The sequence below is a fragment of the Lepisosteus platostomus genome, chromosome 6 (assembly GCF_059453375.1).
Source record: "Lepisosteus platostomus isolate fLepPlt1 chromosome 6, fLepPlt1.hap1, whole genome shotgun sequence".
Taxonomy (NCBI): Eukaryota; Metazoa; Chordata; class Actinopteri; order Semionotiformes; family Lepisosteidae; genus Lepisosteus; species Lepisosteus platostomus.
The window spans coordinates 45,279,670-45,294,867 of record NC_142616.1 but is presented as its reverse complement, the minus strand read 5'-3'; the positions used below and the strand labels follow the sequence as shown (position 1 = coordinate 45,294,867).

Here is a 15,198-nt window from a genome sequence, read left to right as displayed (position 1 = left end):
ATTGCAGTTTGAAGTGTACTAATCAATGCCGATTGCTTCACATTTCAGGGTTAGAAAATAGTGCTGCAGTTCCCCTTTAAAGAAAAATAATGCAATGAACTGCAAGCACAGCAATACTAGAAAGACAAAGGCAAAAGGTAGAGGGGAAAAAGTACTGCAATGGAAGGTGAAATATCAGTATAACAGCAAAAAACAGTAAAGGGTGCAATGTGTCAGACAGAAATGGTAAACATTCAAATGAAAGGCAAATCTCAGATGTATTAAATACATTTCAGTCAGGTATTTACCAAGAAAGAAATCAACAGGATTTGATCATTCTTAAACTTCCATATTAAGTAGTATTCAGATATAATAGGTATATTAAACAAATCTCTAGGGATGGTATTCTACCAAATGTACTTAAGAAAACATGATTGATAGACAATTAACATTAACATTAACTTATGCCCACGGACATGAGAATTCCTAAATTCATAATGGTGGCAAAACTAAGCCAAGTAATTTGAGAACAACCATACCACTATAATTTAAAGGTTATGAAAATAACTAGAACTAGAGGATCACATTTAAAGCAAACAATTCTAAGGCGCAAAGGACAGCCAGCTAGGCTTTACATAAGAACACAAAAGGTTACATTTGACCCATCTACCAATGTCTTTTTCTGCTTAAAGGGGAACTGCAGTCCTGATTTCTCAGATTGATAAATAAATCTTGGTAACAACATAAATTAATTGAGGGTATCGGAAACATTTTCCTAATTCAGAATTCAGCACAAAGTCATGAATCTTGTGAAAGTACTGTACGGTCACCATTATTACCACAAGCCACTGGTCTCGCCATGGGCTAGAGCAAGAGTTCCCAAGAATTGCGACATGATGTAGCCCCTTCTTGCTCACTAGTCACTGTAATGACTAATTACTAATGTAATGCGACATACAAACAAATAAGCACAGAAACCTTCCAATGGGATCTGCATGCAGAGTTAACAAGTAGTATGTTTCAGCAAAACCGTCTCAAAGTAGTGAGCAATATATCTATTTGACTAGAAGAGATATAGTCACAAGCCTGCTTGTTGACAATATAATAATGCCTTTTTTCATGTCACTGGAATTTTTGTTCCAGTTGATTTTAGTTATTGGCTGATCCTGGAATCGGAGAATATGGTGCCGTGCATACCTGGAAATTTTGCCTATTTTGTGACGTACAACTTATACCTCCAATGAAAGTACATTTTATTTTCATTGTGGTTTGAAATGCACTCAATGCCGATTCCTTCTAACCCCAAAATATTAAACAGGTGTTCCTTCCTGCAGCAACCATTTAACTGCAAACAGGTCTCACATAACTAAATACACAGCAGCACTGGATACACACAGTGCATGTGACAATTTTCAGAAGGCTCTTCATACTCATAAAATGATCTTCAGATTGCAGACAGACGTTCAAGGAAACATGTTTAAGAATTAGTAAGTGGATAGAAAAGAATACAGATAAGGAATGGATTTTCAAATTGGGCAGAGGTAATTATTCAAATATACCACAGTTAAAGTTAAATTTCATGTCTAAATTTCACAAACATCTGGCAGATTATATTATATAATGATCTAACAAAAAACTATAAGCCTAACTATATTGGGAGACCCTGAGCTTAAGGAAGCATCTTACGAGAAAGACGAGAGGCATTCATGTTGAAATTTTTATCTTGTATACAATGTTGTAAAACAAAAGGGTAAAAAAGTGTGGAGCGCAATGCAGTAATAATGGTGTATGATTTTGGTCAGCACAAAACTGATATTGCAGCTTGTAAAAATGAGCAAGAAGGGTGTAGTATCTCCTGTTATATATTTAAGTCCATACACAACCTGACTCTGAATCCCCTTTTATGTGGTAATACCTGTCCTGGATAAGGCAGTGAATAGCTCAAGAGTGTGATGTTAAAAAGTTTTGAAGAAAATATAACAACGACCGCCACCAAATGAAAGGCAGTTCCACAAGCAAAGCTTTTCATGAAAAACTGTGTTTGTGTGCTTTACCTGTAATCTCTCACCAACATCAAGTCTCACTTTCTTTTCTGGCTGGTAGGACCTTACACACTACAGCAGATCATCACATCTTGATTTCCACTAATCTCTTTATATTTCTTGAGTAGGGATGCCATTTTACAACCTTCCATCTAATCCCAAAGTATTGCTTTGAATGATCTAATCTGGCTCCAGGGTCATATTCCTACCCAGATTTCTGTTCCAAATTAAAGCAAAATATTCTGGACTGCTGTAAGTGGCAGACTGGGGAGATGATAATTATTGATGCTTGATATAACCTGTAATTACTCTATTCATTGCAAATAATTAGCTGATATTAAGGGTTTTAGTGGAACAAATTCCTGGACCGTAACAGATTGCAATCAAATAAGACCAACCACAGGAAAAACTAACAGACGGGATGTCACACTGCATTTAAACACCATCTATAAAAAAGAACCATTTTGCAAAGCTCCACAAATGAATTTGCAAAATGCACACTGCAGTATTCGTTACTTTTAGAAAAGTAATAATAATAATAATAATAATAATAATAATTACTTACACTTATATAGCGCTTTTCTGGACACTCCACTCAAAGCGCTTTACAGGTAGTGCGGGACTCCCCTCCACCACCACTAATGTGCAGCATCCACCTGGATGATGCGACGGCAGCCATAGTGCGCCAGAACGCTCACCACACATCAGCTATCAGTGGGGAGCAGATTAATGAAGCCAATTCATAGTTGGGGATTATTAGGAGGCCATGATTGATAAGGGCCAAGGGGAAATTTGGCCAGGATGCCGGGGTTACACCCCTACTCTTTTCGAGAAACACCCTGGGATTTTTAATGACCACAGAGAGTCAGGACCTCGGTTTTACGTCTCATCCGAAGGACGGCGCCTGTTTACAGTACAGTGTCCCCATCACCATACTGGGGCATTAAGACCCACATGGACAGCAGGGTGAGCGCCCCCTGCTGGCCCCACTAACACCTCTTCCAGCAGCAACCTTAGTTCTTCCCAGGAGGTCTCCCATCCAGGTACTGACCAGGCTCACACCTGCTTAGCTTCAGTAGGTTGCCAGTTGTGAGTTGCAGGGTGATATGCAATATAAAATATATATAAAAGTAGCCATTTATATATATTTTATTTGGACGCACATCTCTTGAAATGTTTTTTTTTTTACAAGCAATGAAGTTAATTTTATATTTTACATTAAATCTATTTCAATTACAGTAATGAAGTGTTTTCTAAGCATTTGAATTGAATTAGTTACATTCTTTGCATGTTACTTTTGTTTTATACTTTAGCAGTACTGAAAATACTGTTTAAATTTGTTATTTTTAAAACATGCTTTTACACATTAAAAAATGGACCTACTACGATAGGAAAAACTTCTGCAGTATATGAAGAAAAAGAATAATACTGTTCACAAATACAAAAAAATGACTTCAGAATGCATGTAAAACTCTGAAAGCACTCTTAATACCTTCCTTGTTTCTACCCCGAAGAACCGTAAGTTTACTTTATGAAATTTGGTACTGACAAGAAGCACAAGAGGAACTAAATGTATTTACACATCAGGGTTTAAACCTGAGGGAGACTGCAGACAATTTTTTATCTTTGCTAGCTCCAGAACAATCCCTCAGGCACACTCAATGCAGAAAACATCAAATACCCGGACAAATAAAAACAAAAACAATGAATACAATGAGAAAACATTAAATTTGATTTTTGAAAGTGAAAAGTCAGAGAACTATATTTCTCAGCTGTTCAAAATCTATTGTTACTGATCTAGATGACAAGGAAATGCCAGTGGGCCTAAACATTCTTCATAATCATTGTGCCCTGTGTCACTGCCTAAAAAGAACATTTTGTTGCAAAGAAACAAGGAATCAATCCTTTTCTGGGCTATCTGAATCTACTTCACAGTTAAAGGTAAATCAGCAATGACTGTTTATTACTAAATTTTCCAGGTGAGTTTCAATGGAGTGGTCTTGAATGACACATTGAAGTTTCCAATTGATCAACTGATCACCTGATTTAATCTGTGAAAGGTGCAGGGTCTTAATCACAAGGTAAATGAAGCGCCCAGTCATTTAAATATGCCGATACAAAACTGAATCTTTCACTTAGTCCCTATGGTGAACTTTACATTTTGTCTTTATACTGTAGCTACTTAACTGTTTTTAGATAATGGACTACAGTAATACAATTTCATAAAATGTAAGTATCCACACATTAAAAGAAAATCAATTTATCAGGAGTGTACACATACCTAGTTTTTAACTTACTATTTGAATGTAAGGAAGCATTTAGAAAGCAAAATGCTAAAAATTCACAAATGCCACCTAAAAGACAAGTGGAAAAAGTGTAAATAAAATCACAACACTTGTGTTATAAATATTTGTCCCAAGATTACAGGAGATTTCTACTGATATGCTTGAAAACCTGCATGTGTTATTTTATGGTCAGTGTGATCAGATAGTTTATACCAATGCACAACATACTCTCTGAAAAAAGCATGGAAATGTGATTGTTCACTACATCCTTACTGATAAGGAACAAAAGGGTTAAGTAGATAAAGTTGCTAAAAGGCCATAAGCAACACCCAAAAGGTTTGCTTGATTTTAAAGTAATCTTGGGAAAACCTTCTTAAATGGAACGTGACTCACATCTACCCTCCCAGTCTGTTTTTTCAACTTATCACAAACCCTGTTTTTGTTTCCTTGCAAACTGAGCTAGCTGGTGCCAGCTGCAGCCCAGCGCTGTCTCCCGTGAGCCCTGGCAGGCGTGATGCAAACATTTATTTTCCATTACCTGCTAGCACATTCCAGGGGGCCGGCTTGATAAACAGCTATGGCTGTTATCTCCCAGCTCACAAGAGGCTTGGTCTCTCTCTCCTGGGACTGAACTTTTTACAATCACTGATCTTCAAAGGCCCAGTTTCCAACCCCGGCAAGCAAAGGTAGGCACTCAACAACAGGCTGGGTCAGGAATCAAAGCTTTTTCTGGTCTGTAATCTCCACTCCTTTCAGACCACAAGACAATACTCAGCACAAACACATCTAAAAAACCAAACCAACTGTCATAATATCCTGCATTCATTCATAGAATTACATCTGTTCCTTTTTTGCTCCTTCTTAACAACAGCATTCATCAATACAGCTTTTAGATTAATCTCATAAAGGATTGAGTTAACACCAAACACACTACATGATAAATCTGCAAAGTGAATCTGAACCTGGTCAAAATACAGAAATCAGGAATAAGGTTCTTACAGTAGTATTATATGTAACTCAACCATCCACAAATTAAGAGTGAACACAACCTACATGAATAACACAACATAAATAATTTCAAGCTACAATTCAAATGACCAGATCACCAGCAAACTTACTGTGTCATTGCACTAGATGGAACCTGCAGAATAAAATCCAAATGTTCTATTAGCAAGCAAAACTCTTCTTCAATAATCCAGAATGTGGAACAAATTCATTAAAAAAGTCCTGGAATGACAGCTCCGATCTTCACAAGTATTTTTTTGACCAGTAACAAGTAAGCACCTCTGACAAAGACAGGTTGGCACCAAAGGACACTTCATTTCTGGAAGTGGTCCAAAGTTGTGAGGGGGTATGGAGTTTCTATCAATATTTATACGCACAGCAATCTGGGACTGTAACAGCCTCTTTAAAGCAAACCTGAAAAATACTTCATTTCATCCCCTTTCCTGACTTACAATGAAGTCAAAAACCATGTTAGCTTGGCACCCACACAGGTAAGGCAGTGTCTGAAGCTCTAGAACAGGGAGCCATAGCTTGAGCTTCCCGTTACCCCTTATGCACCAGTCTACCAGGGGCCAAGGCCTCACAAGGCTCTTCTAAAGTAAATGAATCCGCTCCAGACTGGAGAGAAGCTTGGCTGGGGTTCACAGCTTTAGGACTGCCGAGAGAAAAGGAATGCTACTCATCCGAGGAAACCGGACCAACATGCAATTATTCACTGCGTTGTTGTGTCACACAGAAAAATTTAAAATATCTCAAAGGCAATAATTAAGAATTTTTAACAAGAATGTTACAATGACATGCCATTATGAACCGGATGATCTAAACAGAAGATAAGCTAATAATGTCGTTTTGGAACAGAAAAATCCAAAGTCATTGTGGTGTACATACATAATTACACATTTTTCTCATTTATTTGCTTTTCTGATATTAAGGCATTCCAGTACTTCAGTTAAGCCTAAGGTACGCTTCCTGGAAAAACACACGGTGAAGAAACAGACAGGTGTCACTATGACCTAATTCTCCTGCATACATTCACTCAGCAGGTCAGTTGCTGCCAGTGTTCTGCATTTTTCTATATTTCCATTTGTCTAGGTAAAGGCTTCTAAATAACTCCAAGGCAATGTATTTTTTTATAGCTTTTGAGTTTTAATTTGAAATTGGGTGTAACGATTTCATTTTTCTATATATTTTTTTCCCCACTTTATTTCAGAGCAATTTATCATGGGAAGAATGCTGTGAAGCACATCAGCTCTGTCTGAAATGAAGTAGGCTTGAAACAAGTATATAAGGCACAGTAGCAGCAGACCAATTTGAGCACAGAACCACTTGTGAGAAGGAAAAATGCTTTCAGCTACGTCACTGTGACTAAAGAATTATTCAGTGAGTAATCTGGGGATCACCACCCAAGAAGATCAGCGCGAACGAGAAGTCAACTTGTGGTGACGGGTGCATTGAATCGAGTGTTCGAGCATGTCAAGCTGCAGTAGGGAGGCATGCTGCAGGAGAAAAGTGCCATAGCCTGTGGAGACTTGGGTGCGGTAGTGGGAAAAAAACCTTCAAGGTGCACATGTATCCCAGAGGTAACATTCAAGAAGACAATGATGTCAAAGCCTTACCCTCGCACAGCAGTCTGAGCATCACTCCAGAGCTCAGACTTCAAGACTGAGCTCTGGAGTGAAATGAAAATACTGTTAATGCCCAGTCTAATGGCACAGCCTGCACCAAGGGGCATTCACAGTATTTTCATCTGCAACCAAGGCAGCTCTGGCCATTTATGCTAAATTTTAACCTATTACTAATGGAATTCCAATATCAATACAATTCTTTTTAATTTTAACAATCTAAAAGTACATTTTAGAGGATGAAGCATTAGGGAAATTACAGATGGATAAAGCAGGTACAGTTATATATTTATAATAATAATAATTGCTTAGGCTTATTTAGCACTTTTCTGGACACGCTACTCAAAGCGCTTTACAGACAATGGGGACTCCCTTCCAACACCACCAATGTGCAGCCCCACCTGCTTACCATGGCCAGCAGCCATATCACCCTGCAATTCACAACTGGCAACCCACTGAAGCTAAGCAGGTGTGAGCCTGGTCAGTACCTGGATGAGAGACCTCCTGGGAAAAACTAAGGTTGCTGTTAGAAGAGGTGTTAGTGGGGCCAGCAGGGGGCGCTCACCCTGCAGTCCATGTGGGTCCTAATGCCCCAGTATAGTGACGGGGACACCATACTGTAAACAGGCGCTGTCCTTCGGATGAGACGTAAAACCAAGGTCCTGACTCTCTGTGGTCATTAAAAATCCCAGGGCGTTTCTCAAAAAGAGTAGGGGTGTAACCCCGGCATCCTGGCCAAATTTCCCCTTGGCCCTTATCAATCATGGCCTCCTAATAATCCCCATCTATGAATTGGCTTCATTACTCTGCTCTCCTCCCCACTGATAGCTGGTGTGTGGTGAGCGTTCTGGCGCACTATGGCTGCCGTCGCATCATCCAGGTGGATCCTGCACATTGGTGTTGTTGTATATAATGTGGTGGTGTATAATTATAATATATTATTATTATCCATTCAAGAAGCTGAAAAAAATCCATAGAAAGATTTCACTCAGAGTTTCCAAAGAATCTGAGGTGCCGAGTTCAGTTTGACCCAGTTTTACCCTCCCGCCGAAGAGAAGAACGACGGTCAAGGGGCACTCTTATTATCAGCACCCTGTCGACAAATCTGCTCTAGGCCACACCAGTAAACAGAATAGTATTAATCAAAAAAGATCACAAAACATGCTACTGGATTTTTAATTTATGAAGTGGGAGAGAAGGACAATGCACAACAACCTATCCCATAATATGGTCTTTGTCAAAAGGCATATTAAGGCTTAGGTTGACAAGATATTCTGATGATGCTACCCTCATATGCAGCTGTAGTGAGCAAAAGTAATGACTCTTTGACTGGCATACTGGAAAATTTCAGGACTGCCCACAGGCTAAGTTGTTTAACGTCTGGCACATCAACTCATTTCGTTCAACATAACATCCTCTACAAACATATGGCTGTAATTTACTAAAATAGTCTCCCCTGCTCCCTTTGAAGGTTCTGCAAGTAAATATCTGCTAACTCTTGTCTGTGCTTCTTGAAAAAAATAAAGAAAACTTCCAAATTCTGAACGAGCAATACAAGAATACTGGTCTTATTGTTCTTCAGGACTTTAGAGAACAACTAACACTGAAGAACAATCATCATTTAAGGTCATGTATTTGATTTAAAACCTTTTTGTCCTTTTTTTGTATCTAAAAAATATATCAGAGCACCTAAAGGTTATTAATCAGCCTGAGCCAAAAGCTGAGAGCAGTAAAAAAATCTGAAGGAGAGCAATTAAGAGGGGAAACTTGCAGATTACACAAGTCTGTCTGTGGCACTGCTTGGGTTAAGGGTTAATCTTTGCTACAGGCAAGCCAATCAGGGCCTGGTAATCATGCATCCCAAGAAAACTGTGGACCACAGTACCTTCGGTCATGGCCCAGTACCATCACTCATCTAGGACTGTCATTTACAGCTCACTAAGCTGACTGGTACTGCCCGAAACGTTCAAGTGTGCAGTTTTGTACTGTCTTAATCACGGTGCTCTTCAGGTCAGATAAAAAAAGATACTCAAGCCGTTTTCAAGAAAGAAGCATTTTTCGTGTTTTCAACAAACCTTACAAAATCAAGCAAACCTGAGTGCTGAGGAACAGCACTCGTTAGTCAGAATCACATACACCCACTGCAGTTAACTGCAGATATCGAAGATCAAATAGTAACTGAGGAAATCTCATGGAGACCATAAATACGCAAGCACGAACAGCAACTGATTCATTCATATAAGAAACATTTAAATGATAGGCTAAATATAGTCATGAATGTTTGTGTGAGAAAAAGAAAAGTCACTTGTTCAAAAGAACTATAAGACTTAAACTGTCCTGCCATCATACCTAGCAACACCCGTCACTTGATATTACCTACAGCTTTCTCCCAGTTTCTAAAAGTGAGACACTGAAAATGTGATGTCTTACCTCTGTCATGAATCCACAGTCACAAGACATAAATATAAACCAAGATTGTCAAGTATCATTCGTATCCGGTTGGGGTTAAATCCAATGGTAAACTGGAGCGCAAAGTCAACATTGCACAGATGACCTGAAGGACAGAAAAAAAAAAGAAATCAAAACAGAGGTCGATTTCTGAAAGAAAAGAGTTTATTTATATATCACTATTAAAGGCACCAACACACTACGATACCCCTGTTCCCAGTTTTAAATTTACTCAATTTCCTCTTGGTTTCCACTGGTGTCCTCTGACTAATGTTCCTGACTAATGCAATCAAGTATCCTTCTCAGTCTCATTCTGCCACAACTAAAGAGATTCTATTCTTGTAAACTGTTAGTGTCATTCATCCCTAAAAGGCACTTTTACCCTTTCCTGTAGTGATGCCACTGTACTCAGTGTATTAACCAAACAAGGTAACCAAAACTGAGCACAGAATTCACAAAGAGGTCTTACCATTACACTATAATTTTATTGTGTCTCATGACTTGTCCTACTTGTTTCACAATGTATTCCAGCATTCCATTACCCTTTGTTATAGCTACACCACCAACATAAGACCAATGAGTTTACGAAAACATAATATCCTCTCAAATGCTGCTTCGTCAAGCTGAATGCCACCTATATGAATTTTGCATTTAATACCTCGCCTATTTTAAAGTTCTTCTACCAAGAATCTGCCCAGTTCTGAAGGTGTCTCAAGACTTGTTGTAACCCCTTTACAACTTTGCTTCTAAAATGCTGACTACCCATCAGACCTGATTTTGCACCATCTACAAACCTGATAGGTTTGTTGACTACACCAGATTCTTATGTAAACATTCAGTTCTGTAAATCACAAATAGCAGTGGGACTCCACTAATTACTTCAGCTCAACTAACTGTTAAGGTAAAAATCTTTCAATCCAAATGTACACATTATCTTGGATTCTAATAGCTTTCTATTTGAGATTTAACCTTTGATGTGGAACCTTAAATGCTTTATGGAGATCCAAGTACAACATAATGGAAGAGGTCCTTAGTTATCATAGCCTGTTCAAATAAACCTGGTAGGCTTGTTAAACATGACCTACCCTTTCTAAATCTATGTTGGATATTCCTAATATTAGTATAAACAAAGATCAGAATTAGATTACCTTTTTATATAACTTCCCAGATGGACTGGCCTGTAATTAGCAAAATTATGTCCCTTTCTATGTATGGATTATAAAATCAACAATTTTCTAATTAGTATCATGAAATGGTCTTAAAGACATCTACATTGTTTAAAGCTATATGTGTATAGATATAATCTCTTAAAAAATAAGTGGTATAATATCTGGTTAATATGAAGACCATCTACTTTTGATTACACTCCAGCAAATGTTGGGAGAGGGCTTTTGAATCGAGCTAAGGTAGTAGCTTAATTATAAGGAGTGCAGTCTGCACTCTTTAGTAAAAACGAGAGATAAAAACTGAAATATTCAATACATTTGCTATTCTCTGCATCATTTACAATTAAATTGATGTCCTTTAAGCACTTCTTTTTTGGTCATAGGACTGAAAGACTTCCATTTTAATACCCGATTTCACACGCAGCCTTTTGGTTTGCGATTATAGTTCACTGCACTATTTTAGTGTCCATGGTCCCTTTTAATTGCATTGTAGAATGCTTTGCTCTTGAATCACATCAATTTGACCTATCAAAACATTTGGTCCATCCCTATCTAGGCTTTGATTTGGTAAAGCTTGGCACACGTTTCTTTCTCCTCTGTAGCATTAATCTACATGTAGATTGCCCTCAACTGCTTTTTCCATTATGCCTAGCTTTTCTGAACACCACTACTATTGTACTCATCTCCAACAGTTTCTACTAACCTAGCAGCCTCTATAACTAGCACTGCATTTGGAACACCTACCAATACAGCATGGGTATGTCAGCACTGACATGCGTACATTGTTCCTTTTTACCTCCCTTTGCTGCCTGCAGAGCTCCCTTGGGGATTTCCCTTAAAGAAAGGCATAATTTTCTTATTACAATTTTTGACTCAATCAAAACTTAACCTGACACCCAAAATAAAAACTTTACGTGCAACCCTGCTAGTACTGTAAATATAAATTTAATTGGACAAAAGTGGAGGCCTCTTCATGAACAAGATGGTCAACCTGCACCTGCAACTCAAACCTGCACTCCAGATCTCTTTAGCTGCCCTCAAAGAAAAAGTGAAGCCTGGCTCAATACAAGACAGCTCAATAGGTTTACACACCAAATGCTATTCAAGCGTGGCATATCCTCTTAGTATGACGCCCAAGCTCTAGACGAGAGCCAAATTGTTTCTCACACTAGCATAAATCAACTTCTTAGAATTAGTCTCGAATATTAATCTACAAATCAAAGCAAAACTGGCTTCTCGCTTAAAAAAAAGCATTTAAAGTCTGCTAAGTAGTGCATGACGAAAAGAAAAACACAGTACCCAAGCACCACTCTTCATTCCAAGGTCAAATTCCCCACTGTCTTCAGATCCATTAAAAAATCCCTGCTTTTCACTTCCCCCTGCCACAAAGCAGCACAGCTGATTTTAAACGAGGCTTACAAAGACCAAATCACTACAAGCCCTGGCAACCTGACACGAGCTGGGATATCAGATGGCAGGACTGGAGTCACTGTGCAGCAGACAGACTGTCACCGGACCAAGCGCTAAATCTTCTACAGAAGAGCTGAAGGACTAACCCTGTGACCTCTACAAAGAAAGAGGATTATGCATCATCCTCAAACTTACTTGACTTGTAGAAGTCATTAGCAGGACCCTGTACCCCAACAGCATTTGCACTACATATAGAAAAATAATTCAAACTTCAGGTATGCGTCTATAAATCAAGATATCAAAAAAATCAAAACCATATCAAGTTGTCCACATTAAATTATTTTCATCACATTTTCCAATCATTCAGCTTTAATGCACACAACTACAATAAAAATTGCACACAGTGGACCTGTGAACGGGACAGAGCTGCGGGGACTAGATTTCTCAGTTGCCACCTCAAAAACGAAGTGCACATACCCATACCCCAGTTTACAAGCTTTTTGCACTAGTGTAAATGGGGCTTTCACCAACACTGTGACCACATTGTTTACACTACTATTAACAAATTTAGAACAAGGGATTACTTTGGGAGTGCATCTCAAATATAATCCTCCAGAGTGATATTGTCAAATGTCTATAGCACAGTTTACAGTAATTAATACGCTTAATATGTTATTACTAAAGAACATTCACTAGTAAGTGATCCTTCTTTTACTTCATACACACCAGACATTTTCTTTCCATTTTAATTGACTGAATAACACATCAACTGAAAAATTAGCACAAAGTTGTTTTTTGTGCTCAGGAAAATGATGCTGATGATTCTCGATTCAGTTGAAAGAAATTCTGTTGAAAGGGCAGTGTGAGCATGTTCAATATCAATAAGTAAAGCTATTTACAAGTATGTGTGGACATATAGTTTTCAACATAAATAGCCTTGCACAATGGTTTCAACCTAATTTCATTCATTCATTCACATAACTATAACAAAAGGTAGCTATAATTACATGCATGAACATAAAGGTTCTTAACCTGGGTGGGTCCAGATGTCCTTTCTGATGGTGTGAGATATGCCAGATTTGCTTAAAAGATAAGTAATCAAAAACACTAATTAAGCACACAGGCACTAAGCACAACTACTTTGTTCCATTAAACCTGTGTATTTATTATTATACATTTCTAACAATTACATATAATTGATTAATTTAACATACAAACAATAATTATTTTCAAATTTTTAAGATAATTGTAGTGACTTTACCTCACTACAAAGTAGTGAGAATGTTTGTGTCACTTGAGAAGCCATTGATACAAGCATCCTATCAAGTTGCATATTCGTGTGTAAAAAGAAAAAAAGGCTCATAGAATTGCTGACAAATTAGTATAACCTTGTGCATTAAAAATGGCAAATGTAGTACTGGGACCGGATGCACAAAAAAAGCTTTAGCAGGTTTCCTTGTCAAATGACATGATCTATTCTGGGATTCATGAGATGAGCCAGGATATCTTGCAGAAAGTTACAGTCAAATATTCAGTTTGACAAGTCAACTGGTTTGATGGCTGTAGTCCACTGCTGGTGTTGTGTCATACGTAAAAGAAGATTTTTTCATCTGTAAACCATTACACTTAACTATGAAAGGAATCAATATGTTCAATCTTATCAAAGACTTCCTTCGGATGCATAAGGTAACACTAGACATGTTTGGATTAATGTGCACCAATGGTACTCCTGCCATGCTAGGACAAAATTCAGGATTTGGTACCTATGTGAAGAAAGAAGTACCTCATACCATGATCACACATTGCATGTTGCCACCATTTTGCCTACAAAATTGATGATCATTTTGTCCACTGCAGTGAATGCAGTAAACTTCATCAGGGAAGGTGCTCTAAACCAGTGGTGCTCAAAAGTTTTGGACCAAGTACCAAACCTGATCAAACCAAAGCATCCAAGTACCACCTACAAGTCATTCTCATAGGAACCCCAGAAAACCTCAATGACCAACATGAGCGCATGCACCCACCCAAACACACAATAAAAATAGCACTGAGCACTCAGTTAATTTGGATTGTACCATCTTGCAGGCGTTTTCCACCACCTGCTAACGCTAGCAGTGCTGTCCGCGTCAGGGTCAGCATAAGAGCTAGTGTCGGTGGCCGATAGGGTTGCCATAAATCTGGATTTTCCCGGCCATGTCCTCTATTTTGATTATTACATCTGCATCCGGGGGGAATTTTCAAATATCCAGAATTGTCTGGGATTTTGACCCCATTATATTTACTATGAAGAATAATTAATAAAAGTTATAAAGTTAGTTAGAAAATTATATCATGAGAGAGTGAAATCGGCAACAATGTACTCAGTCTGTGCAGTGTAGAAACATTCCCTCAAAGGCTCCCTGTTTTTTCTCATTTTCCTACCCTCAAACACAATGCCAAAGCGATACTGTAAATTCACAGCACAACTAAAAAATAAATTTCGGTGTTTTTGAAGTGGCAGAGAAGACTGGGAAGCTGAATGTTTGGTGTGTAAGCCTGGTACTTTTGTCTCCGTGGCAAAAAGGTGTACTTGACTTGCAAGCTCATGTTGACTCAGACAAACACAAAAAAGCAATTCGAGGAGAGTTCCTTAACAAAATTAACAGATTATTTTGTAAAATCTGGCAGCAAAACACAGGATACTGTTATTGCAGCAGAGGGGACTCATGCATTTCACATAGTTAAACATCATCACACCACTGAACATAAAACATGGGATATTTTAAAAAAGCCTCTCCATCCCGACCCCTTTCACAGATGACGCAATAGGAAAGATCCTTGGGATGTCCTGTTTTTTTATGTTCAAATATAGTAACCCTAGTGGCCAATGTATAATCCTCCTTGTTCTCAACGAGTGTGCTTGATCTATCGGACCTGGCGTTGGTACTCTTGGCGTCTATTCCTTTCAGCCATGACATAATACTTGATTTTTGCAAGATTCATTTTCGATCACTTGTTCTATTTGCGAATGTGTATTGTACTCAAGTATTAGCTATATAAATAGTTATGATATATCTTAGGAACTGACCTTCTTCAATGATTAGTGAGAAGGGGTGCGAGAGCATATTTTGAGAACTGAAGGGGTGCAGGCTGCATTAAAGGTTAAAGAACCACTGAGTTAAATTGTAACAGAGACCCCAAAAGTTCAGGAGTAAAAAAACTTTCTAACATTAACACCCTTATTCCATCATCCTTCATAATA

General features: G+C 38.2%; 1 protein-coding gene across 2 annotated transcripts in view; it reads right to left on the bottom strand.

Moving 5' to 3' along the window:
- LOC148661795 (bone morphogenetic protein receptor type-1A-like) overlaps positions 1 to 15,198 on the bottom strand; it is a 76,972-nt gene that overhangs the window by 37,752 nt on the left and 24,022 nt on the right. Inside the window, exon 2 of one of the 2 annotated variants that reach the window (XM_088636100.1) lies at positions 9,364 to 9,487. The exons of the other annotated variant lie outside the window; for it this stretch is intronic. The gene's annotated coding sequence lies outside the window, so the exon portion shown is untranslated. The remainder of the gene's footprint in view (positions 1 to 9,363; positions 9,488 to 15,198) is intronic. 2 annotated transcript variants of the gene reach the window in all.